The following is a 24707-nucleotide window of genomic DNA, read 5'->3' as shown; positions in this document are numbered from 1 at the left end:
CGTGATCTACAAACGCAATTAGGTATCATGTGATAGATTGTAGATCTTATATATGAATATATAAAGGAGACTGACATTGTCACGTACGTCTTGTAAATAATTGTTAATGCTTATTGCATGAAAGGTGACGAAGTGTCTTTATTATAAAAACGGCGTAATGAATGACTGCCTATACTAGTAGAGGTTGGAACGCCGGTGGAGATGAAACGGCAGGCAGAAATCAAGTTCTGGGTGGAAGGCCCGCACAGATTTTGGTCCTGCTTAAACACAGGAAGTAGCTTGACGGACGTTGTGGCACCTGAGCTCTGGTGCACAATAGGGTGACGGCTGGTCGCTATTGTAGTAGGGGCCAGAAGGATAACTGGATAATACTTCCGAACGCTGAAAATCTTAGCTGCAGTTGAGAGGAACGAAGAAGCGGCACCTCAGAAACCACGCAGGCTGGGTTGTTTCCAAGGATTTTTACTCAGAAGCGTATCATTGTATGAGTATAGGTTTTTCCTCGCAAACTTTCCGCGCTGGACGACAAAAGACTAAAATATGGTTGGTCGGCGTTCGGAAGAATCTGCAGAGAGGGAGAATATTCCGTGGTTTCGGGAATATGATTCGTTTTCGGAATTACGATGGTGGGGAGCCGAGCCTTGCTGGGAAGCCAGCGCTGGAGAAACGGGGTCTTCCATTGTGATCACCTGTGTGTGACTGTCGCTCGATATCAGCTTTTGTTGGTACGGACGGACTTGCTGTCTTTGCTCTGAGGAGAGCTTATAGTTGGAACAGTTTGGCACTGTACTGTTGCGAACCTATACGATTCTGGACTTTACTTCCGGATTGGAAGTCGTCGTTGAGTATGCAGCGTTCAGTAATTGAGAGCACTTCCTCTGCCTATACTTACGCTGAGACTTTATCTGAACTCCGTCCTTGTGGTTGGGAGGTCGCGTTTCTCGTCTGTAGAACACAGAGAGGAGAAGACAGTATTAGAGTATATTAGTCAGCGGACCACCTTCTGCCGTCCTACCGTCTGAAAGGGTTTATTTGTGGCTGGAGTTCTTCCATCATCGCAGACGAGTGCGAGAACCATCACTTCGACGCACCGGACGCAGTACATACGGTGATATCGCAAACTGCTTCGGCTTATTAGGGCTATAAAAGCAATACAGCTGTGATCAAGTTAATTTATTTCCACTGAGGTTCCACACCACCGTAGTCATCTTTGAAAGTAGTGTCTTCTAGTGTTTGGTATGTAGATAATGTCAGTCATTTCGCGTTATTGATATTAGACCGCGCACTCATAATAAGGGCAGAATTGGGCTATTGATTAGTAATTTTACTTAGGAAGTGTAAACTTTGTAATTCAAAGGTTTTTTTAATTCTACAATTAATATATATGCAGAAACAACGTTTATCATTTAGTAGTATCAGTTGCCTTAATCATTTATTTATGTTTAGGTTGCAATTTATTTGTTAAAGTCCAATAAGAGATGCTAAGATCTGTTCAGTGGGTAGTCAGATAGATCCAAATATTTATTTTAGCGTTTATTATTTTCCGTTGCGCACATTCATTTTACACCGGACTGGAGTAGCATCTTGGAAGCCTAGGGCCCAATGACCTCAGCAGTTTGGTCCTATAGGAACTTATCCACCACCACCACCACCACCATCTTTCCAGTTCCAGTTGTCTCCCAATTTTGCTTTCAACAGTTTGTCAACATCCATTGTCTTAGGTTCAGCTAATTCTCTCGGTTTATCAATGAAATTTTTACTACGCAAAAGCCGCTGCTCTCGCTCGTTAAGTGAAGGCCATCGGCCACTGGGTTGCCCGTGGTGAGAGGTAATACCTGAAATTTGGTATTCTCGGCACATTTTTGACACTGTGTATCTCGGAATATTGACGTCCAGCTCCAACTACCACTCCGCGTTCATAATCTGTTAACTCATGTCGTGCGGCCAGCCGGCCGGAGTGGCCGTGCGGTTCTGGGCGCTGCGGTCTGGAACCGAGCGACCGCTACGGTCGCAGGTTCGAATCCTGCCTCGGGCATGGATGTGCGTGATGTCCTTAGGTTAGTTAACTTTAATTAGTTCTAAGTTCTAGGCGACTGATGGCCTTAGAAGTTAAGTCGCATAGTGCTCAGAGCCATTTGAACCATTTTTTTCGTGCGGCCATAATCACATCGGGAACCTCTTCTAATGAATCTCCTGAGTACAAATGACAGCTCCACCAATGCATTGCCCCCTTATACCTTGCGTATGCGATATAACCGCCATCTGTGCACATGCGTATCGGTATCCCATGACTTTTGTCACTTCAGTGTATATGGCTGTATCTTTTGATTGCATTGACTTAGAAGCTTAAATCTTTTACCGGCCAAGAGACTGTAGACCTTAATATTTGATATAAATTTCATTTGGTACCCCTCGCTCTCCTGAGAAAAATGGGTCTTTACAGACGTGGGTATCTTTTGACACTGCCGAGGGGCTGTGGCCCTTAATATTGGACACAAATTTCAGCTTGATACGTTTAACCGTTCCTGAGAAAAAGGGGTCTTAACAGATAAACAGACGGACAAGAAAGTGGTCTGCAAGGTTTTCGTTTTCACCGATTGAGTTAAGGCAACCTAAAATTACACCTAAGTGCACTTGTGTCAAATCAAATGGCTCCAAGCACTATGGGACTTAACATCTGAGGTCATCAGTCCCCTAGACTTAGAACTACTTACACCTAACTAACTTAAGGACATCACACACATCAATGCACAAGGCAGGATTCGAACCTGCGACCGTAGCAGACGCGCGGTGCCGGACTGAAGCGCCTAGAACCGCTCGGCCACGGCGACCGATACTTGTGTCTGTAACATGTCTCGGTGGTGATGGTTTATAACTGCAAATTTTAGTCTCTTTGATGTAGTATTTTTCTGAACCTAATGTTGTGTCTGCAGCTGTTGCACACAAACAGAAGACGTAGTCTTGTCAAATAAATAGTGGTGAGTCGATGGAGAAATCCACTATGGGCTGATATGTTTCTTCTTTTCGTTGCTGTGTATCTTCTCAGGGTTTAGCTCAAAAATGCAGCTCTGTTGCAGCTGATGTTTTGTCTTTTCCAAGAGCCCAATGTCATTCTTTTTTATTTCATTGGGCAGCTATCGTTCACAAAGGGCTCCCTTGCTTCAGTTCGTTTACTTTAGCTTTCGGATTAAAATTACGGTAAAAAAAATGGCTCTGAGCACTATGGGACTTAACTTCTGAGGTCATCAGTCCCCTAGAACTTAGAACTAGTTAAACCTAACTAACCTAAGGACATCACACACATCCATGCCCGAGGCAGGATTCGAACCTGCGATCGTAGCGGTCGCGCGGTTCCAGACTGTAGCGCCTAGAACCTCTCGGCCACCCCGGCCGGCAAAATTACGGTCAGTTTTTACACTAGTGAACCCATCTATTACAAACAAATTGCCCTTCAATAGCAACCGTATTCTCAAGTAAGAAGGCTGACTAGCATTTTACGTACAGTAAGCCATAATTGCTACATCTACGGTAGCTATTTCCTGAGGTATCACAATTACCCACTTTCATAAACAGTTTATCCATATAGTTACGTACTACACTCGGATGATTGTCCGGAAAGGCTAAGGAAAATAATAGTTTATACTGGACAGTGTTACAAGAGACGATTATTAACTATATAACTTTGATATAGAGCCGCAGTATTTTATTTCATATTCTTCTTTTACAATTTGTGTACAGATCAGAAGACTGTCTGTGGCTAAACTATAACATTACCGTAAATGCTGTCACAACTTGGCACGCACTACTTGCGAGTCTACAGCCCTCAAGATCTGTTCTTCAAACAATAGCACCGTTTTAAGTAACATGTAAACAGATCACGATTTTAAACAATATTTGGGGTAGAGCTGCTGTTGGACAATCGGTTACTGAACCGATAGAAAAAGAAGGAAACAGATTTTCGCTTTGCTCGATCTTTTTGGGAGATTACTCCGCACACTTCTGATTGCGATTTTTCGCCACTACTTGTTTCGTCTGGCCCTCCCCTGGCAGTCGGAGACGGTGCTAGGACAATCAAGGAGACCTTTCGCTGATTGATGAGTAGCTTGCTCCTCAGACACCCTGCCCGGAACATGGCCACGTAATGGACTAACAGTGGGGGTGGAGGGGAGGGGGCGCCGACAGATCTGGGGGAGGGCATCGCGGACGTGCGTCGAATGGCAGGTGGTGTGCAGCTCAACATAATTAGGCCAACAAATCACTTACAACGCTGAACATCAAGTGAGCTTCACTAGTAATGAGAAGAATTAAATTACGAACTGCAGGTCACACTTGAATTATGTCGCGGGTTCGTATTCTAGTCCTCTCATTTATTAGTCCTAGAAGGTGTTACAATTATACAACTGTTAACAACAGCTGCAAGCATGTGATAGATGTATGCAAATTGTATGAGGGTTAAGAAACAGTCAAACTAAAGCACATACTATTAGAATATAACAACTGCAGCGTGCGCCTTTTCCGAACAGGGTCCTTCGAAGAGTGTATGAGGAGCAGACGCTGCCGAATTACATTTTTCTTGCTTTATCATTTCTTCTGTTCCCTCTCTTAAGATCTCTTGCAATCTACTCAAATCTCTAAATGTAATTTTGGTTTATGCCATCTCCTCTCCTACATCTATTTCTGCCACGTCGTCCTACATTCTTTGGACTGATTAGTTGCCTTTCTATCGTGGTAAAAGTGACTGAAATATGTTTCGCGAGTCTCTGTTTCCCACCTCGACAACATAACCGAACAACGTAACCCGCGTTTCTCTTATAGTATCGATCACTTCATCCTTATAGAGGTTTGATTTCTCCTATATCTAAACTCATCTTGCTCTGTGCTTAGTGGCCCCAAAACTTTTTTAAGCTTCTTCCTTCTTTCCTGTGTTTTCTCACCCCTACAGTCAACTGTTAAGTTGGCAGAAGAGCCAACACCGTGTTACTAGTGGAGGCCGAAATGCAAGCGTTTTAGCTCACACAGGCTGGCGTGAGGAGGGAAGAACTATACTGACGTGAGCTCTGGAACATGACAAGGAATTAGAATTCAGAAAGCGGACGTAATTAGTTTGATACTTAACTTTAATCCATTGCCGGCCGAAGTGGCCGTGCGGTTAAAGGCGCTGCAGTCTGGAACCGCAAGGCCGCTACGGTCGCAGGTTCGAATCTTGCCTCGGGCATGGATGTTTGTGATGTCCTTAGGTTAGTTAGGTTTAACTAGTTCTAAGTTCTAGGGGACTAATGACCTCAGCAGTTGAGTCCCATAGTGCTCAGAGCCATTTTTTTTTAATCCATTAATGATGAACGTCGCTCTTGGCGGAACATGAGTCACAATATTATCTGTTTAGAATACATTCTTGAATATATTGATTGAATATGGCGCCTTCCTAGGTCGTAGCAAATGACATAGCTGAAGGATATGCTAAACTGTCGTCTCTGCAAATGAGAGCGTATGTAGACAGTGAACCATCGCTAGCAAAGTCGGCTGTACAACTGGGACGAGTGCTAGGGAGTCTCTCTAGACTAGACCTGCCGTGTGGCGGCGCTCGGTCTGCAATCACTGATAGTGGCGACACGCGGGTCCGACGTATACTAACGGACCGCGGCCGGTTTCAAGGCTACCACCCAGCAAGTGTGGTGTCTGGTAGTGACACCATATCAACATTCATTCATCAGCATAAAAATTTGGTGATCGTACTTGTGATTGATTTTGGTTTCAATAGCGAGATTCCTTTTGCTGAATGTAATTTTAGCGAGTTTCGGGGTCCCCCATATCGTTCACTTAGTCTGAAGACTCCAGGTGGCGATCGGGAACGACAGTCTGACGTGGCGACAAGCCATGCAGCTGCATTTGAACATTCAAGATAATCCAGAACAGAGTGCAAAGAGGAGATGAAGACCTCGCATGGTAGCTAAACAACAAGATTAAGACCAAAATGAGTTACACTATTGCCTTCACCTCTTAGATGCGAAGCCTACACATGGCTCACGACATACGGGACATGGTATGTAGTGACGAACTTGGCATACTCAGGAACTAACTAGCAATCTGCACAGGTCTGACTGCCCTAATGGGTAAAGGTCACTATTTATCCGAATTCTAAAAACGCATAATAGTAGGATTTCGGCCTACGGAGGGTTACGCGTTAATAATGTCAGAGATGAACGTTAACTATTGCAGACATAGGATGCATGTCAATACATTCTTCCGTCGCTTCTTAATGCAATAATTTTTATTTAGCTAGGAAAAACGTATAATTTGCGTGTTGTTCACCAATTAGTCCAGTTTATGAAATAGTTTTCACTGCTTCACTCACGTTTTGTGGCCGTGCGGTTCTAGGCGCTTCAGTCTGGACCCGCGAGACCGCTCCGGTCGCAGGTTCGAATCCTGCCTCGGGCATGGATGTGTGTGTTGTCCTTAGGTTAGTTAGGTTTAAGTAGTTCTATGTTCTAGTGGACTGATGACCTCAGCTGTTAAGTCCCATAGTGCTCAGAGCAATTTTTTGAACTCACGTTTTGCTAATATTTGTTATTACGATTTTTGTAAAACACGATTCAATTTTCATTGTTTGTACTGTCTTAGCAACTGAAATAAGTTTATCTTAGCAGTTAAGAGTCTTTGGCACTTAAATATCTAAATGTGAAAGTGTTCAGTGATGGAGTTGCATTTGTTACTGAGCTCTGTGTGACAGACGTATATATTTAGAGTCGGAATGTAAGTAAAGGCTGATGCAAATATGTAAATCACATAGCCTTAAGATAATAGAAAAGAAATTAATGCTCGTACGGAGGCATATAAACAGTAGTTTTCCCCTCGCACTATTTGCGAGTGGAACAGGAAAGGAAATGACCGGTTGTGGAACAAGATATCCTCCGCCATGCACCATACGGTGGCTTGAGGACTATGTACGTTGATGAAGATTTATAAGTAGAACTAATAACTGTAAACAATAGATATGAGTTCTACCAGTCAGTTGTGAGCAGACAATGTTAAGTAGGCGGCCGATGTGACCGAGCGGTTCTAGACGCTTCAGTCCGGAATCGCACTGCTGCTATGGTCGCAGGTTCGAATCCTGCCTCTGGCATGGATGTGTGTGAGATGTCCTTAGCCTACCACAGAACAATAAAGAACAGAAATTCACTTGGAAAGTCAACGCTTTGATGAGATAACCAACATCCAAGCCAATGTGAGGCGCAAGTCGAACAACATCCCGAAGAAGGGCTTTTCTGACAGTTTCACATGCTTGTATGAATGTTCTTTACTTTGGAATCAAGCATAGAAAGATTATAGAGAAAACCTCGAGAACTAAAACCACCATCTTAAAGTTTTACATTTTTCATTAATTCAGTCTGGAATCTTTTTGGACTGGCATGGAACACCTACGAGGGACGCTCAATAAGTAATGCTACACATCTTTTTTTTTCCTCGGAGCAGCTTGGTTTTATTCAGGATTCCAGTACATCGTATTGTTCCCCTCTCTTTTGGCTATAAAAGTTTTTCAACATAATCTCCGTTCAATGCGAAGGCCTACGACACATTACTGTGAGGCCCTGTACAGGTCGATGTCGAAGCCAACATCTTGCTGCGTCAGTACCCTCCCAGTCATACATGAACTGGTTCCCGCGGAGTGCATCCTTCATTGGGCCAAACAAACGGAAGTCGGAAGGTGCTGTAGGGTTGATGAGAAAGAATACCCCAATGAAGTTTTGTGAGCTCCTTACACGTTGGCAGATAAGCTGTCATGGAGTAGGAGAAGATGTTTCTTCAATTTCCTGAGGGTAGCACAATGCACTTCAAAGCTGATCGTTGCACCATGGTGGAGGACATCAAACAGAATAACCCCTTCAGATTGTCGGAAGATCGTCGCTATGACTCTATCGGCTGCAGGTGCGGCTTTGAACTTTTTCTTCGGAGGAGAGGTGGTGTGACGCCGCTCCAAGGATTGCCATTTTGCTTCGTTTCGAAGTGATGAACCCATATTTCATGGCCTGCGACGATGTTCGACAAAAAATTGTCACCAGCAGCCACGTGAAGCGCGAGCAATTCCGTACAAATGGTGCTTTGTTGTTCTTATGGTATTCTGTTAGGCGGCGAGGGACAAAGCGGGCACACACACCTTTGAGTCCCGCACCAGTGAACGAGTGTCAGCACTACCAATAGAGACGTCCAGTTGTGCAGCATGTTGATTGTGATCTGTCAGTCACCTCGAATGAGAGTGTCCGCACGTTCCAACATTGCAAGAGTCACAGCGGTGTGCGGCCGGCCGGCATGCGGCAAATCGGACAAGATTGCGCGTCCTTGTCTACGATGATAACAGACGCCTCGCCCAATGGCTCACCGTGCTTTTGTTCACTGCCAGGTCGCTGTAGACATTCTGCAAGCACCTATCAATATCTGTGATGCTATAATTTTCCACCAGAAGAAACTCAGTGACAGCTCTCTGCTCCGTTACAGACGCCATTTTGAAGGCTATGTACAGCGCCGCCACCTTTCGTAACTCCATGAAACTATAGGGCTGCAGCAGGAATATTCCACTACGCCCCACAACAAATTCCGCATTTTTTAAGCCGAAGTTCTCCGACAAAAAAGTTTTGCATTATTTATTGAACGCCTCTAGTAAACTCTGCAAACGATAGTGAAACGTACATCGATGAGCACTATGGGAGTTAACTTCTGAGGTCATCAGTCCCCTAGAACTTAGAACTACTTAAACCTAACTAACGTAAGGACAACACACACATCCATGCCCGAGGCAGGATTCGAACCTGCGACCGTAGCGGTCTCGCGGGTCCAGACTGAAGCGCCTAGAACCGCTCGGCCACCTCGGCCGGTAGGAAACATCAGCTTGTCACAAATAAAATATCACAGAATTAAAACATACAACATATTGTGCTGATATCTCAGCATACGTTGATCGTTTGACACCACAGTGGTGCCACTACGGTGTCAAACGATTAACGTATGTTTTTTCATGTTGTAAAATACACAGGTCAACAATTCTCACCATTTAAAGTAGGTTGCCAACCTTTGCACTACAGTGTAATGGTATCAAGATTTGATTATTTGTCTAGTTTTTCTTTCCAGACAGTGTAGATAACTGCATCATCTGCAAAAAGTGTAAGGTTACTACTAATACTGTCTGCCAGGTCTTTAATACACAACATGAACAGAAAGGGTTTCTTTGGGGCACGCCTGAAGGTAGTTCTACATCTGTTGGTGACTATCGATGCAAGATAACATGATCTATCCTCTCCACAAAGAAAACCTCAAGCTAATCACAAATTACGTTTAGAACCTCATATGATCGTACTTTCAGTAACAGATGGTAGTGTGGTACTGAGACAAATACCTGTCAGAAGTCAACAAATACTACATCAGTGTGACGTGCCTTGATCCACAGCTTTCGGAACGTCAAGTGATAAAAGCTCTAGTTGGATACTGTATGGCCATTATTTTGGGAATTCATTGTTGACATGTTCGAGATTCCTCATTACTTTTGAGCTCAGAATACGATCAAACATTGTGAAACAGATGGATGTCGAAGATGCTGGATGGTAGTTTCTGCCAACTACTGGGTAAGCCTTTTTTTTTTCGAGATATCTACTGTACACTGTGGTTGAAAGAGGAGCTAACCCAGCCACAATCTCTCTATAGAATCTAATGTGAATTCCATTGGGCCCTGGAGCTTTGTTCAGTTGAGCTATTCTATATGTTTCTCAACGACACTGACACTAATATATATATAACACTCACTTTTGCAATGGTGTGAGAATGAAACTACACACAACAAAAAAAGTTTTGCATCACCTCGGTCCCAGAGTTCCGGAACCTATACAGAAAATTGGAATACAGATAAACACAAACATCATTTCAGTACTTTTTATTGCTCATTAAGACCACACATTGCATGTTGCACCACCATGCATACCTTCAGAGCTGGTGGTCCAGATTGCTGTACACACCAGTACATCTAATACCCAGTAGCACGTCCTCTTGCATTGATGCATGTGTGTATTCGTCGTGGCGTACTAGCCACAAGTTCATCAAGGCACTGTTGGTCCAGATTGCCCCACTCCTCAACGGCGACTCGGCGTAGATCCCTCAGAATGGTTAGTGGGTCACTTCGTCCATAAACAGCCCTTTCAATCTATCCCACGTATGTTCTATAGGGTTCATGACTGAAGAACACGCTAGCTACTCTAGTCGAGCGATGTTGCTATCCTGAAGGAAGTCATTCACAAGATGTACACGATGGGGGCGCGAATTGTCGTCCATGAAGACGAATGCCTCGTCAACATGCTGCCAATATGGTTGCACTATCGGTCGGAGGATGGCATTCACGTATAGTACAGCCATTACGGCGCCTTCCATCACCACCAGCGGCGTAGGTCTGCCCCACATAATGCCATCTCAAAACTTTAGAGAGCCTCCACCTTGCTAAACTCGCTGGACAGTATGTCTAAGGCGATCAGCCTGACCGGGTTGCCTCCAAAAACGACTCCGACGATAGTCTGGTCGAAGGCACAAGCGACACACATCGGTGAAGAGAACGTGCTGCCAATCCTGAGCTGTCCATTCGGCATGTTGTTGGGTCCATTTGTACCGCGCTGTATGGTGTCATGGTTGCAAAGATGGACCTCGCTATCGACATCTGGAGTGAAGTTGCGCATCATGCAGCTTATTGCGCACAATTTGAGTCCTAAGACGACGTCCTGTGGCTGTACGAAAAGCATTATTCAACATGGCGGCGTTCCTGTCAAGGTAGCTGTCATCCACTGCATTAGTAGCCCTTGGGCGGCCTGAGCGATTCATGTCATCGACAGTTCCTGTCTCTCTGTATCTCCTCCATGTCCGAGCAACATCGCTTTGGTTCACTCCGAGACACTTCCCTTGTTGACCCTTGTTGAGAGCCCTTCCTGGCACAAAGTAACAATGCGGACGCGATCGAACCGCGGTATTGACCGTCTAGGCACGGTTGAACTACAGACAACACGAGCTGTCATCCTCCTTCCTGATGGAATGATTGGAACTAATCGGCTGTCGGACCCTCTCCGTCCAACAGGCGCTGCTCATACATGGTTGTTTACGTCTATGAGCGGGTTTAGTGACATCTCTGATCAGTCAAAGGGACTATGTCTGTGATACAATATCCACAGTCAGCGTCTATCTTCAGAAGTTCTGCGAACTATGGTGATGCAAAACGTTTTTTGATCTGTGTATAAAGGATCAGTGGCAAACGGAGTTCAGAATTTTTGCTCTTGCTTTATTACCTTCACTTTCAGTTCCTGTATTATCTATGAGTATCCGGACACAAACTTTGGTGCCACTGACAACCTTTATAAACGTCTAGAATTTCTCTAGGTTTTGTAAGAGATCTTCCGATAAGATTCTCAACGGTGGTCACAGGAGGCTTCACGTATTACCACTTTGACAGCCAAGCGCTTTTCCACTAGTGTATCTATATCTATAGTCCTGTGCTCCTCTTACACCTGTTGTACAGCAATCGCTGTCCTTTGGAAATTTCTTTACAGAGAGTAAACACCATGGAGCGTCCCTATTCTGCTAGGTATTCATTTGTCCAATACTTTATTCCTCTAAACACAAGCCGCAGTTCTTGTACGCTCTGTTTCCCAAACTCAACTATTTGAAGATCCTACTTGAGACATGTAGTCATTGAACATGTTAATCATTCTATTTGTTTCAGATGCCCTTTGGACTTTGATAATCACTGATGAGTGAGTTTGCTGGTCGAGAGAAGGACCCCACAATAAATTGCTTCATCCGCCTCATGCCCACAGTTTCAACGTGGACATCCTCAAAGAGGCTCCAGATCTAATTGTTCTCATTAGAAATAATATATTTAGATCATGAGTACGCTTAAGAACGATTTGTTCTAGGTAATGTTTAGAGAAGGTGTTTAGTGTATTGTTACGCAGGCTATCTTGACACCCTCACCTCTTGCAAAACCGCAAATAGTCCATCAACTGTTGGATGATTAAAGTCTCCTCCAATGATCATAGTATAGAGAACGTGTCTCTTAGTAAACGTCTAAAATCCTTACCTGGTCCCTGTACCAGGTTGTCTGTCAAACGGCTTCCAGGAGAAAGAAACTTTGATTTTCAATATTTCGTATAATTATTGGCCGAATTTAAAAACTTAAAATGCTTTCACAATCAACTCATTAACAGGTATAAAGATTTAACACGATACGTCAAGTATTAAACATAGAAAATGTGTGTATGTATTGAGGCAGCAAAATTCACGCAAATTACGCAGACTCTACTCATCCGTCATTTGAAAATGAAAACAGTTAGCGACTTCCAACAAACTTGACACATAATACCAAAGCTTTTCGAAATGTTTTCTCACTGACAGCCCCCCCTCCCCACCCCTTCCCACCACACACACACACACACACACACACAAAACACTGAAAGAAAAAAAGTTTATCGCTTACTACGTTTTAGTTGTTCACGCTGCGTGATTTTGATATGCCGGCCAGAGTGGCCGTGCGGTTCTATGCGCTACACTCTGGAACCGAGCGACTGCTACGGTCGCAGGTTCGAATCCTGCCTCGGGCATGGATGTGTGTGATGTCCTTAGGTTAGTTAGGTTTAATTAGTTCTAAGTTCTAGGCGACTGATGACCTCAGAAGTCAAGTCGCATAGTGCTCAGAGCCATTTGAACCATTTGATTTTGATTTTTTCATTAGTCGATGCGTCAATAATCCGAAAATAGAGCAGACAGAAATAGGTTTTTGTGTCTTCAATCATGAAAGTTTTGCATGCTTAACGTCAAATATTTAACACCAATTTGTAAAGTAATCGAAGTGTGGAGTTGTTTCGTTCTTGAGAATTCTTGAGTGGAGACGGGGGCGTTACTCCTATTTATTAGCCAGCTAACATTTTTTCGGAAGTTTTCGGTTACATCCGAGATTGAGTGAGTTTGATGGTCCCCGCTATAAATTTATCACCCTCGTATGCAGTTTAAATTGCAACCTCGGTGAATGCGAGTTTCTTGGTTACCGCGACGATACTCCACTTTCATTTCACATTACACTATACATTCGTTTTATACACTCTAAGACAAAAAGAACGTTGAACGAAGGTTGAATGGGAAGGAAGTCGGTAGATGTGATGTACATATACAGACAAACAAATGATCACAGTTTCAGAACAACTGGAAGATTTATTCAAGAGAAAGAGATTCACAAATTAAGCAAGTGTTGAGTGGTACTTAAGTAAATAAATTAGGGAAATCAAAGTGCAGTAGAAATTAGAATATAAATGAAAAATTTGGTTTAGTTTAGAGAGTTACATACTGGCAAACAGCGGACAGAACAGCAGAGCAGAAGAGACAATGACCGTGAAGTCAGCAAGTTCCACATAAGCAGGCGCTGTCGATTCAGCCGTCAGGGCATCGCTCGACCGGCTCACGTGTTTCTCAGTTGTCGCATGTGAGCAAAGGCCCTCGCCTACATTCCAAGAGCCAATGACCGACGTTAAGAAGATTCTTCGAGAAGCTTTTCAACGTGACAGAAGAGGCAATGACCGGCTCACGTGTTTCTCAGTCGTCACATGTGATCAAAGGCCCTCGCCTACATTCCAAGAGCCAATAACCGACGTTAAGAAGATTCTTCGAGAAGCTTCTCAACGTGACAGAAGAGGCAATGACCGTGAAGTCGTTCACCTCCAGTAAACTGAAGTGAATAAATACGCGAGACGCAGTGGGCCCGGGAGAGACGAGACGAAGAAGACGAAGAAGTGAAGAAGCGTAGCAGTAGTTTTCAGTCAGTTTCGGTGCTGAAGACCGTCATGCAAGAAGAGACTACATCATGCACAGACGCACCAAGTCCGCCGCTGTAATGGAATAGCAAGCAGCAGCCTCGGCGCCAGAAGACAGAAGTTAAAAGGTATTTGAAGTCTGAATTTTACGTACCCGGGTGAATCGTGAGGATGGGAAGGAGACGGCCTCACATCAGCAGTCACCTGTGAGCTGGGATGAAGATCTGACAGCCGAAGACTGGCAAGCGGGAGTCCGTTGTTCGAGTCCAGGACACTGGCCTTCCCCCGCCGCGCCGCTCCGCTGGCCGACGCACAACACACGCGGCCGCTTAGAGAAGAGAAACACTGGGACGCCACATACAAGGTATCACCATCCGATGCACGACTTCGCTCACAATAATTAAACGGGCCACCTCGCGCTGCGCGCCTCAAGTCAGCTGGGCGAGACGGCGACACGAGATACACACTGCCACGCGTAATCAGACGCCGCCGCCGCCGCTGCCGCAGCAGAAGACTTCGCAAACGACACAGCTGCTGCTCTCCGAGCCAGAACATCGAGTAAGAAACAGTTGTACAAATCTTCAATAAAAGTTACCTTATGTAAAAATGATGATTCATTCGACCTCATACCCGAGCCAAGGAAGAACGCACCCTGCCCACATGTTGTTAAACGAGAAAAATTAATTAATTTAGTATTTTCACCCTGACATAATGCTTTATAATGCTCATCCTGACAATTGACTAGCATCAAAAGAGAAAACCCAGTTACATTTAGTGACAGAAATGTTACACAAGTCATTAACGCGTTGGTCCACCTCTGCCTCTTACGCGAGCTGTTATTCAGCTTGCCATTGATTGATAGAGCTGTTGGATGTCCACCTGAGAGATATCGTGTCGAATTCTGTCCAGTTGGTGCGTCAGATCGACAAAATTCCGAGGTGGTTGGAGCACTCTGCCCATAATGCTCCAAACGTTCACATTTGGGGAGAGATTTTACGACCTTGCTGGTCAAGGTACGACTTGGCAAGCACACTCGCCGAGTGCAAAAGGGAATTATTTTGTTGAAAGGTAAGCCCAGGATGGTTTCAGACCAAGAGCAACAAAACGAGGCGATAATATATCGACGTACCGCTGTGCTTTAAGGGTGCCGCAGATGACAACCAAAGGCGTCCTGCTCTGAAAATAAATATCAACGAAGACCACCACACATGGTTGTCGGGCCGTGAGGTGAGTGCAGTCTTGTTGGTACCCTACCATTATCTGGAGCGTCTCCAGGCACGTCATCGCTGGTTATCGGGTTCAGTTCGAAGCGGGGCTGATCACTGAAGCTAATTCTACTTCAGTCAATGAGATTCCAGGCCGAATTCGTGTCTGGGGACGCCCCAGACAGTGGTGGGATATCAACCTGACTGTCGCCCGCTATATGGCCTGAAAACCAGGAGTGATGGTCTGGGGTGCCATTTCTTTTCATAGCAAGACCCCTTTGGTAGTCATCTCCAGCTTCCTTACAGCACAATGATACACTGATGTATACTATACCCCGTTTAATTACTTTTGATGGCAACCAATCCTCGGCTTACAGTTCAGCAAGGTAGTACCCACCCGCAACACAGTTAGAGTTTCTTCCACGTGTCTTCGTGCTTGCAAGATCCTACTTGACCAGCAATGTCACCACGTCTCTTCCCGAATGAGAACGCTTGGAAAATTATTGGCAGAGTCCTCCAACCATCCCGGAATTCTGACGATCTAACGTGCTAAATGGACAGAATTTGGCACGCTATTCCACAGGAGTACCTCCAACAACTCTGCCGACTGTTCATATACATCACACCTTCCGACTTCCGTGCTATTCGCATATTACCTTTGTGGCGTGTCTTTTTTTTTTTTTTTAGTCTAGTGAAGATCCTGTGACTAGATGCTTTATGTAGAAGCATTTAGGGGAGGAATTTACAGTGTAAATCGTTGTCTGCGAGCAGTGAACGTTGTGGTAGAGGTCACTTTTTCCTATGGACGGAAAAGGATCCCATCGAGAGGCGCTCTTAAATTTCGTATATGTGACGGCATCCCGTAATAGGCGTAATGCTGTCAGTGACTAGTGTTGGAGATGTGATCCAAACGGAACTGAACTAAGCGTAACAGTGGAATACGAATTGTGATGTCTGTAAGTATAAACCATACCATGGACGGAGGCAGGTGGGGGCAATATTATGCTCTGGAGAATAGACACAGGGCTTCCTTGGGACTACGATAGTAGTCGAAGGCACCCTGACTGCTGTGGACTACGTGAAATTATTGCAACCACCTGCATCCCTTCATGCTTGATTTCTACCCCTGTGTCGCCGGCATCTTCCAGCAGGATAACTGTCCGTGTCATAAGACTAGAATAGTCTACAACAGTTTGAGGAGCATGTCGGTGAACTCAGGCTGGTATCTTGGTTCCAAATTCATCTGATCTGAACCTGACAAAACATTTCTGGGCACTATGGGACGTCAGCTCCTGTACGTGAGGTACCACATGCCTCCGGAAGCCTACCAAGGACTTGTCGATTCAGTGTCACGCAGGATCTCTGCTGCATTACCTTCCAATGGTAGACCAACGTGCTGTTAAACAGGTGGTTATAATGTAACTCTTCAACTTCTCGACGATCTTGCATATAGTAAATTAAAAAGTAATTCGACAGGTGGGATCCAGAGAAAGACTTTGAAACTCATCAGGAAGAGCTCGATCCCAGCGCAGCCGCTAAGAGTTTGCGCCAACAGACTGCAGTTTCTCCTAGACTCTACGGCCTACCCAAGATCCATAAGAATGAGATGCCTTTCCCTCCCATTGTAAGTAACTACTTATTTTGTTGCCAAAAATCTGACATCATTATTGGGACTTCTCGTAGGCAAATGCGACCATCATATTGGAAACTCTGAAGATTTCATAGGTCTCCTGAAAACTCTTGGATTGCTATCATCGGATCTCTTAGTAAGTTTCGATGTTGTATCTTTATTTACAAAGCGACAGGTATGAAGTGGACATAGTAGCATTATTTAAACACGTGCTTATTTCAACATATTTCTTATCTCATGACCAAAATTTGAACAAGTGGACGGTGTCGCCACGGAAAGCGATCGAACCTCAGTATTGACCGTCTAGGCATGATTGACCTGCAGACAACACGAGCCGTGTACCTCCTTCCTGGTAGAATGACTGGAACTGCTCGGCTGTCCAACCCCGTCCGTCTAGTAGGCGCTGCTCATGCATGGTTGTTTGCATCTTTAGGCGGGTTTAGTGACATCTCTGATCTGTCAAAGGGACTGTGTGTGTGATACAATATCCACAGTCAACGTTTATCTTCAGGAGTTCTGGAAACCATGGTGATGCAAAACGTTTCTTGACATGTGTATAACGATGTATATAATGTGTGCAGGGGAAACGATGTTAGTAAATATCTCGAAAAGTTCTTTATCGATTCGCTTAAAATTTTTACACAAAGTTCAAACAAACATTTGAAAGGACATAGGGAAAAATTGTTAGCAAACATTCAGAAATGTTCACCGGCTTACTTCAAACATTCCGCCAGGCATGTGTATTCAAACACAGAGATATGTAAACAGGCAAAATACGGCGCTGTGGTCGGCAACGCCCATGTAAGACAACATGTGTCTGACGCACTTGTTAGCTCGGTTACTGCTGCCACAACGGCAGGTTATCAAGATTTGAGTGAGTTTGAACGTGGTGTTACAGTCGGCGCACGAGCGATGGGACACAGCATTTACGAGATATCGATGATGTGGGGATTTTCCCGTACGACCATTTCACGAGCATGCCGTGAATATCAGGAACCCGGTAAAACATCAAATCTCCGACATCGTTGTGTTCGGAAAAAGATCGTGCAAGAACGGAACCAACGACGACTGAAGAGAATTTTTCGACATGACAGAAGTGCAATCCTTCCGCAGATTTCAATGCTGGGCCATCAACAAGTGTCAGCGTGCGAACCATTCAACGAGTCATCATCGATATGAGCTTTCGGAGTCGAAGGCCCACTCATGTACCCTTGATGACTGCACGACACAAAGCTTTACACCTCGCCTGGGCCCGTCAACACCGATACTTTGCTGTTGATGACTGGAAACATGAATCCCGATACGTCTAGATTCGACTCTGACAGATGACACGTACTTAAGAATCTTGTCTGATCACCTGCATCCATTCACGTCCACTGTGCATTCCGATGGACTTGAGCAATTCCAGCAGGACAATGCGGCACCCCACACGTCCAGAACTGCTGCACAGTAGCTACAGGAACACTCTTCCGAGTTTAAAAACTTTCGCTGGACACCAAATTCCGCACACATGAATAACATTATGGAGCGCATCTGGGATGCCTTGCAACGTGCTATTCAGAAGAGATTCCCCCCCCCCCCCCCCTCGTCGTAGTCTTAAGGATCTATGGATAGTTCTGCAGAGTTCATGGTGTCAGTTCCCTCCAGTACTACTTCAGACATTAGTCGAGTCCATACCACGTCGTGTTGTGGCACTTCTAAGGGCTCACGTGAGCTCTACACGATATTAGGCATGTGTACCAGACTCTTTGGCTGTTCAGCGTATGTGCTGTTTTGTTTTATTCTTCGCAGTCGGCTTCAACAGGAAGGCTATATTTATGGCTTATCGTCTTATGATTAGAATACTATCACAGAATCCGAAAATGCAATCCTATCCTTTTGCGGATTAAAACTAAATCAAACTGAAGTTACTGCCATGACACATCCCGCAGCAGGAGTGGCCACTCACACCACATCTACCTATCATCAAAACCGATTTACCCATTCATATTAAGCGACTTCAGTTCCCATTCAAGATTGTGTTGCCAATAACAGTAAGTAAGGCTTCAGGCCAGAGAAGGAGGGGGGGGGGGGGAGGTTGGGGTTCTTAACAGACGGACGGACAAACTGACAGTCGGATAACAAAAGACAACCAAATCATTTTCGTGTGGTAGAATTAGCTATTCGATTTTTTTAATTTGCTTGTAGTCTACTGTAAAGCCTCGCTTCTTACCAAAATTGATGATTCGCCCAACGGGAAGTACGCTATAGGTTTTGATGAGAGAGTTTTCGAGTAGCAAAATATGATATAAATGGCCGTATCTTTTGACCACACTCTCTTAGAAGCTTCAATTCTGTACACCGTAAAATTACTATAGACCATAGTGTGACATAGATTTCAACTTGATACGAGAAAAAGGGTTTTTAACAGTTGGACAGACAGTGTGGCCCTATAACGGTTCCGTTTCTACCGATTAAGGTACGAAATCCTAAAAAGGATGTCAACGATAAAATCCGTTACAATTGTAAAAATTATTTATTTCTAAGAAGGGAAGCACTACCCGGTTTCAGGACGTGTGTCCTATCTTCAGGAGCATATTAAAATGTGAGTCCGCAAAGGATGCATAGCTAATGTCAAAACTAGTTAAAATATGTTCAAGTAGAGCATCCCTAGTATATGATATGCAAGAGAATATCCTCTTCAATGCTATGTCTGCCAGAAAGCTCCTTGCAGAGGAGAACAACGGTCCAGGCTTAGAGGCGCGCCGCACGTGGACCCACACGATGACAGATGGACGGTCTTTCGAAGACAGTGTTTCATAGACACACATCAGACCAGTACGACACAAAACCCAAAGCTGAAATGCCTGCAGGATCGGCCTTGTACGTACCAGAGTTGAACAAATGCCCCTTCCTGCCCTCTGCCAATGTCTCCGCCGCAACCATTAAAGCAGCTCAGCCTGCTGCAGAGACCCTAGAGTGCATGTATACCGAAACACAGTGGTTAAAGTAGGCGAATTTGGTTTTCCGGAGCCTGGTAAGCTTCAAGGGACCCATTCAGTCTGCTCCACCTGACAACAGATTGTGCTGTCAATACAACATGACTAAAGAATAGCCAGTTATATATTTGCGTATGTACACTATGTGATCAGAAGTATCCGAACACCTGGGTGAAAACGACTTACAAGTTCGTGGCGCCCTCCATCAGTAATGCTGGAATTCAATATCATGTTGGCCCACCATTTCCCTTGATGACAGCTTCCACTCGCGCAGTCATACGTTCCATCAGGTGCTGGAAGGATTCTTGGGGAATGGCAGCTCATTCTTCACGGAGTGCTGCACTGACGAGAGGTATCGATGTCGGTCGGTGAGGCCTGGCACGAAGTTTGTGTTCCAAAACATTCCAAAGGTGTTCTAAAGGATTCAGGTCAGGGCTCTGTTCAGGCCAGTCAATTACAGGGATGTTATTGTCGTGTAACCACTCCGCCACAGGCCGTGCTTTATGAACAGGTGCTTGATCGTGTTGAACGATGCAAGCGCCATCCCCGAATTGCTCTTCAACCGTGGGAAGCAAGAAGGTGCTTAAAATATGAATGTACGCCTGTGCTGTGATAGTGCCACGCAAAACAACAAGGGGTGCAAGACCCCTCCGTGAAAAACACGACCACATCACTACACCACCGCCTCCGAATTTTACTGTTCGCACTACACACGCTAGCTGATGACGTTCCCCGGGCATCCGCCATACCCACACCCTGTCATCGGATCTCTGCATTGTGTACCGTGATTCGTCACTCCACATAACATTTTTCCACTGTTCAATCGTCCAATGTTTACGCTCCTTACACCAAGCGAGGCGTCATGTGGCATATACCGGCACGATGTGTGGCTTATGAGCAGCCGCTCGACCATGAAATCCAAGTTTTCTCACCTCCCGCCTGTCATAGTACTTGCAGTGGATTCTGATGCAATTTGGAATTCCTGTGTGATGGTCTGGATAGATGTCTGCCTATTACAGATTACGACCCTCTTCAACTGTCGGCGGTCTCTGTCAGGCAACAGTCGAGGTTGGCCTATACGCTTTTGTGCTGTACGCGTCCCTTCACGTTTCCACTTCACTATCACATCGGAAACAGTGTACCTAGGGATGTTCAGGAGTGTGGAAATCTCGCGTACATACGTGTGACGCAAGTGACACCCAATCACCTGCCACGTTCGAAGTTCGTGAGTCACTCAGGGAGCCCCATTCCGCTCTCTCACGATGTTTAATGACTATTGAGGTCGCTGATGTGGAGTGCCTGGCGGTAGCTGGCAGCACAATGCACGTAATATGAAAAAAGTATGTTTTTGGGGGTGTCCGCAAACTTTTGATCACATTGTGTAATTTCACTGCAACTATGCTATCTTAACGGTAGGAGGAGCAAAATGAACAAGCCAAACTTAAATGACACTGAGAAGAAATTAAGAATTGGGGAATACGCACCAGGCACAAAACATGTCCAAGTCAGAATGGGCAAAGTTTACGTGTGTTTTTGAAGTAGCTTCAGATATGTCGGTAGGCGTCTCGCAATGCAAATTGTGTAAAAAGATACAAAACACTCATTCGGGAACCTCAAGTGTGTTACGGCATGTTTGTAAATTTGACCAGCAGTTTCCTCGCCCCATATTTTTTTTAAATTTTTTTTAAGAGAAGAAAGACTTGGTGTCTGACAAGTATGTGGAAATGTGTGCTAAGGACTTGAGGCCATGTAACAGTTATACGTTTCATAAATTTGGGCAACTTTGATTGAAATAGGAAAAATATATGGCTGAATGGATATAAAAACCACATTCTGGTAGTGTGCAACATAATACGAAGAGAACTTGGTATGAAAGAAAAGCTTCTTCTTTGAGACATGTACTTTTTAGATTAAGGTAATATGAAAAGCGAAACTCATGTTTGAGGCAATGCATTTGGAGAATTAAACTGAATTATTTTGGCCACTTGAAATTAGGCGTCAATACACATCCTGGAAAAAGTAATTAAAATGGTTATAACTCGGTTCATATCTAGATGAAACACACTAAGGTTATAGAAACTAGACATCCAAAATATTACTTGTGTTGGTACTGCAGTACAATAGAGACGTTCAGGGTCTTAACTGCAAAGGCTCTCGACTTTCAGAAATAGTTCTGCTTACTTTAGAAAACATGTGTTAGTGGTGATCTGATGGTGGTTCGAATTGAGAATAGACAGATCTAAAGAGGGTGAAGTTGCAGAGAAAACCTTTAATATGGAAATAATTGAATAAGCCCGAAATACGGTGGAAACGAAAAAAGGACAAATAAAATCCACAATTTTCTGGGCTACAATGTCCCAGAAAGAATATACATAAGGCATGTTGGGACTCGTCTTGCAGCACTCGGATAAAAAACGTCCGAACCCTACTCATAACACTACATTGAAAAAAACAGCTACGTAGCGTAACATAGCGGAAAGACCGGACCAGCAGGCAAGCAGCATCCCTTTATCTTGCATGGGTTGGGTGCAGCTTGACTCGGATGGGCGTAACGCAGCATGCCCGATCGGCAGGTAACGTGAGCCAGCTTGCCTGCCTGGCGAAAATCACGTAAACATCAGAAATAATGTTTCATAGTGTTAACCACTTAGTTTACGATGAAATGCTGATCATCTAGGTCGTGTGACTAGGACCTCCCGTCGGGTAGACTGTTCGCCGGGGCCGGCCGTTGTGACCGTGCGGTTCTAGGCGCTTCAGTCAGGCGTGGATGTGGTGATGTCCTTAGGTTAGTTAGGTTTAAGTAGTTCTAAGTTCTAGGGGACTGATGACCACAGATGTTAAGTCCCATAGTGTTCAGAGCCATTGAACCAGCCTGTTCGCCGGGTGCAAGTGTTTCGATTTGACGCCACTTCGGCGACTTGCGTGTCGCATCATTTGGTTATCCAAGCATGTAGTTCACTCCGTGCCAGTCTGGTGTTCGATGCACTCCGCCTTCGTGGTGCTGCAATTTTAAAGACCAGCCTTGTACTTCTCAGTTCGCTCAAAGACGATTAAAACTACCTCTGAACGAGTGGCTGACATCGCTACACCGCAAGTCATATTGCTAAACAGAATTCTCTCACAGTTTCGTAGAAATTCATCAGACTGTCGCACGATAGTGCTGAATTTAAAAAGGTAAAACTATTTCGCCCGAGCGACGAGTCCTCGTCCTGCTGGCACGTTGCTTTATTTAAGACTCTGAGAAGAGTTTTTCCCACGCAGAGCGCCGCGGCGCGCCGCCTGTCGCAGTGGGGGTGGGACTGGGCGTGGGTGGGGTTAGGTGACGGGGGATGGGGGGGGGGAGGGGGGGGGGAGTGCAGGGTGTGGCCCGGCTTAACATTTCATGGCGCCTAATGGCGGCGGCGCGGCCGTGCGCCTGCTGCAGTATGCAGGCAGCACGCGTTTTGCATCGCCTCCCGCGCGCCCCCACCCTCTAATGGATTGCGACGCGACGCGGCGCCCCGTGCCCCGCTGCGTCCCAAGGGGGTGCGCCCGACGCCCACCCTGCCTCGTGCTGCCACCGGTCAGCCGGCTTTTATTACCGGTAACGAAGCTATCGCTCCGCGGCGCCAAACGCCAAGCCTGCTGTACACGGCACGGATTCCCACGTCGACGGTTCCTCTAATCCTCGGACCGCGGCGAACCCACGAGCTATTTTCTGGCGATTCGCACCGCTAATCAAATAATTACAGAAAAATTGTAGTCCAGATCGCGAAATACCTCAATAGTTTCCAAATGGATTAAAACACTCTCTGAGACGAAAACAACGACACGCCACGAAGGAAACGTCCGAATGGGACGGAAATCAGTAGATGTGATATACATGTACAGACAAACAGATCATTACAATTCAGAAAAATTGATGATTTATTCAAAAGATAGAGCTTCACAAATTGAGCGAGTCAATATCGCACTGAGCAACGGCCTTGCCGCAGTGGATACACCGGTTCCCGTCAGATCACCGAAGTTAAGCGCTGTCGGGCGAGGCCGGCACTTGGATGGGTAACCATCCGGGCTGCCATGCGCTGTTGCCATTATTCGGGGTGCACTCAGCCTCGTGATGCCAATTGAGGAGCTACTCCACCGAATAGTAGCGGCTCGGGTTAAAGAAAACCATCATAACGGCCGGGAGAGCGGTGTGCTGACCACACGCCCCTCCTATCCGCATCCTCATTGAGGATGACACGGCGGTCGCATGGTCCGGATGGGCCACATGTGGCCTGAAGACGGAATGTGTGCTAATATTGCACTGGTCCAGATCTGGCCCTTATATAAGTAGTTAATCGTTTTCGCAATGATTGATAAAGTTGTTGGATTTCCTCTAGAGGAAAATCGTGCCAAATTTAGTCCAATTGGCGCCTTGGATCGTCAAAAGCCCGAGCTGGTTGCAGAGCTTAAGCGATAATGGTCCAAATGTTCTCAATTGGGGAAAGATCCGGCGACCTTACTGCCAAGGTAGCGTTTGGCAAGCACGAAGACAAGCGGCAGAAACTCTAGGCGAAACAAGCGCTGTATCATTGTGTGAGGTACAGAGTGAGCGAGCGTGCTGGGGCCTACCCCATTTCACTACTACCAGTCCACGTCATCAAAACGCACCTCCAATTAACGTACAAAGGATTGCACCATAGTTTAACAGCGAAATTAAAAGAGGTTTTCCAAATTTCGTCAGTGTATGCTTAAGTATATTAAAGTTAACATTGTAACGTCTCAGAATGCTCAATTCAGTATATCAGGCAAAATATGTGATCTTAAGAAAACATAACTGGCACTGAATAATAAAACTACAAAATCAAAAATTTTTCAGAATATGCAACATATCTCATAATAAAAAGTTGCATGACTCATTCTGATCAGAGTAATATTCTGGTTAAAATCGGCATACTTACCAGGAATTGAAGGTGCTACATATTAAACTCAGAAATTTGAAAAGTCACATGTTGCCTCGGTTTCATTACAAAACATTAAATATATAACACCATAGTTTTCAAGTTATTTACAAAATACCAAATTTGGATACAAAACGTCCTTCTTCTTG

At 45.1% G+C, this 24707-nt stretch overlaps 1 pseudogene; it reads left to right on the top strand.

Annotated features, from left to right (window-relative positions):
* The first annotated feature begins 23588 nt into the window (after positions 1–23588).
* On the top strand, positions 23589–23706 carry LOC126263818 (5S ribosomal RNA; annotated as a pseudogene).
* Positions 23707–24707: the final 1001 nt, after the last annotated feature.

This window comes from Schistocerca nitens, chromosome 6, assembly GCF_023898315.1.
Source record: "Schistocerca nitens isolate TAMUIC-IGC-003100 chromosome 6, iqSchNite1.1, whole genome shotgun sequence".
In the NCBI taxonomy this organism is placed as follows: domain Eukaryota; kingdom Metazoa; phylum Arthropoda; class Insecta; order Orthoptera; family Acrididae; genus Schistocerca; species Schistocerca nitens.
This window is presented reverse-complemented; position numbering and strand designations above follow the sequence as displayed.